Below are 2,471 nucleotides of genomic sequence, written 5' to 3'. Positions count from 1 at the left end.
CATTTGCTGTTATATTAAAGTTTTTCTTCATTACCTATTCAAGCCGTCTCCAGCCATTATTAGTCTCAAAGTGGGTTCCTCGTCATCGAATTTGAAATAATAAGGTTATAGAATTTCCTCACTGATGTATCAAATAACTGAATAGGCTCAGCAAATCTCACTTCTAACACTGGATAACTTTTCTGTCACTGAACTCATTAACACACTGAATACTTCACTAACTGAACTATTTGTTGTTGAATACTCATTTATACCTTTTCTCACAACTTGAATGTTGTAGAACATAACATCCTGTACTCTGAAGCAAAAAAGATATGTTAAAACAATGAAAATAAAGCTTCCTAGTTCGTGAAGTTCCTTGAACAACCTTCATACACAAATAAAACAGTACACTAAACTTTCCCTTCAACTATATAATCTTTTTGGTGGTTTTCTTTTCTGAGACATATGGTGTACAGATGGGATAGTTGTCACTCTTTGTCTTGTCACTGGGAATGTCCTTTTAAGGTAGTTGGTTGAGCAAATCCATTAGTGGGTATGTCCTTTGTAATCACCTGGAAGTGGTCTTGACAGAAACTCTGGGCTCTTCTGCAGGTTCATTTTCTGTTGGCAGATTCTTCTTTGAAATTACCATTTTGGCTGTTCTGTCACTCATATAGTTCCATAAATGATCCGAGTGGATGAATTTTGGCTTGGACAGCATGTACTTCTTGATTCTTAAACCACATTACTTACTCATTTCTGTATAACATACAGACCTTCCCAGCACCCAATTAACTTTGGAGTTCGTCCTTTCTTGTAATGAAATTGTATAACCAAACCATGTCACCTCAATGGGTTCCAGTCTTATGAACATAAACCTTGTAGCAACTTTTTATCACTAGCTGTTTTTTAGTCATTCCTGGGCAACGTCATATATCATCTCATTGGTGTTAGTGGGTCTCTGCTTTGTTACTCTCTCCATTGTCATCTTAATACATAAATGTCCAGCTGTTGGAAATCTATGTAGATGATGAGTGCTTTGGAATATAGAATCTGTGGGAGTATAAGCATTTTTTATGTCTACTTGTATCTTCCAATTTTTGACACAAGTCGTCTTATAGGCATAATGAATCCTACTGTGCCCATTTTTATCTGTGACTTTATAGAGCAACTATTTGCCATAAAGGTTTTTCTGCAATATTCTTAGTCCACTGATTAATTGATTTCAAACTCATATCTTTCATTTGGGTGTTGGACAACATCAGTTTTCCATCATCACTTACGGATGTCACATGTTGGATAATTGTCTGTTGTACTTTAGATTGGTCATCTTTACTATCTTGTTCTTCCCTATTTTCACAATGGATACATTCATCATTAAGGCATGGTTTTTGGGATAATGCCCCAGTATTTCCATAGTTCCATTTGGAACAATGCACAATGTTAAATTAGTACTCTTGAAATTTCTGGAGCCACTGTTTTCTTTGTTGATTACAAAAATTCACCAGTCACTGCATGATTTGTCCAGAGTTTAAACTCTTTTCATTATATGGGTGATAGAAATGCTGTAGGACACAAACACAACTTGCTTTTCCAAGTTATAAAACATCTATCATTTGCAATATTCATTGCCTTGCTATAGTGGCCAGTTATATTCTTTCCTTTGTTTTACTTGTGATAACACTGCTCCCCCTAAAAAAGCACTCCCATCTTTATCTGAAATGGTTAAGTATGCTGTTATATGAGTGGTGGTTAATTCTTTCTGCAATTTATTGAATGCTTGTTGAAAATCAGCAGTCTAAGAAAACTTATGGTCTTTCAAGTAATTTGTGTAGATGATGAGCTGTATAAGAGAATGATTTTACAAAATGACAATAGTAAAAGCATAGTTAACGTAATGATAATGAATACTTTTTTTCTTTAAAGTTTGCTACAGGTTATTTCACTAGTAGTGAACTAACAACATTTCAGCTGAAACTAATAGTAGCACACCTAACTTACAAACAAACTTATTTACGAAATTTCTTTGCTAATCAATCAAGTAATTGAATAGATGTGATAGATTACAATTCTAACACTTAATTCTGAAATTAAATGAATGCTTCACTAATTCAGCTATTCATCATTGATTACTCATATTTATACCTTACTTGCCTTCTGTTTACTACACACATTTTCTAGATTGTAACATCCAACACTATTCAAGAAAAATGTAATTTCAAATTTTATGTTGCCATTCCACTATGTCATATTTAAAAAAGAACAACTTATATATATATTTATAAGTCCTACTTTTTGCCAGTTGTCAAAATAAATGGCTTTTACTTATATTTCTTAATAGTATAAATATATACTATTGTTGTGTATCTGCTTGTTTGTTAATTTCCCGTAGAAATTCTTTCTGAGAAACTTCAGCGATACAAGTCCTTTCTTAATTAAAATTAGTTTATTCTTTCTCGATACAACTTTGCATTACACAGAATTTCCAC

General features: G+C 33.1%; 1 protein-coding gene across 2 annotated transcripts in view; it reads left to right on the top strand.

The window, feature by feature from the left end:
- The window catches only part of LOC106459448 (dnaJ homolog subfamily C member 17-like), a 154,865-nt gene that overhangs the window by 35,459 nt on the left and 116,935 nt on the right, over positions 1 to 2,471 (top strand). The gene's annotated exons all lie outside the window — the stretch shown is intronic.

This window comes from Limulus polyphemus, unplaced genomic scaffold, assembly GCF_000517525.1.
Source record: "Limulus polyphemus unplaced genomic scaffold, Limulus_polyphemus-2.1.2 Scaffold610, whole genome shotgun sequence".
NCBI classification, from domain to species: Eukaryota; Metazoa; Arthropoda; class Merostomata; order Xiphosura; family Limulidae; genus Limulus; species Limulus polyphemus.
Note: the sequence above shows the minus strand (reverse complement) of the source record. Positions and strands in the feature narration are given on the sequence as shown.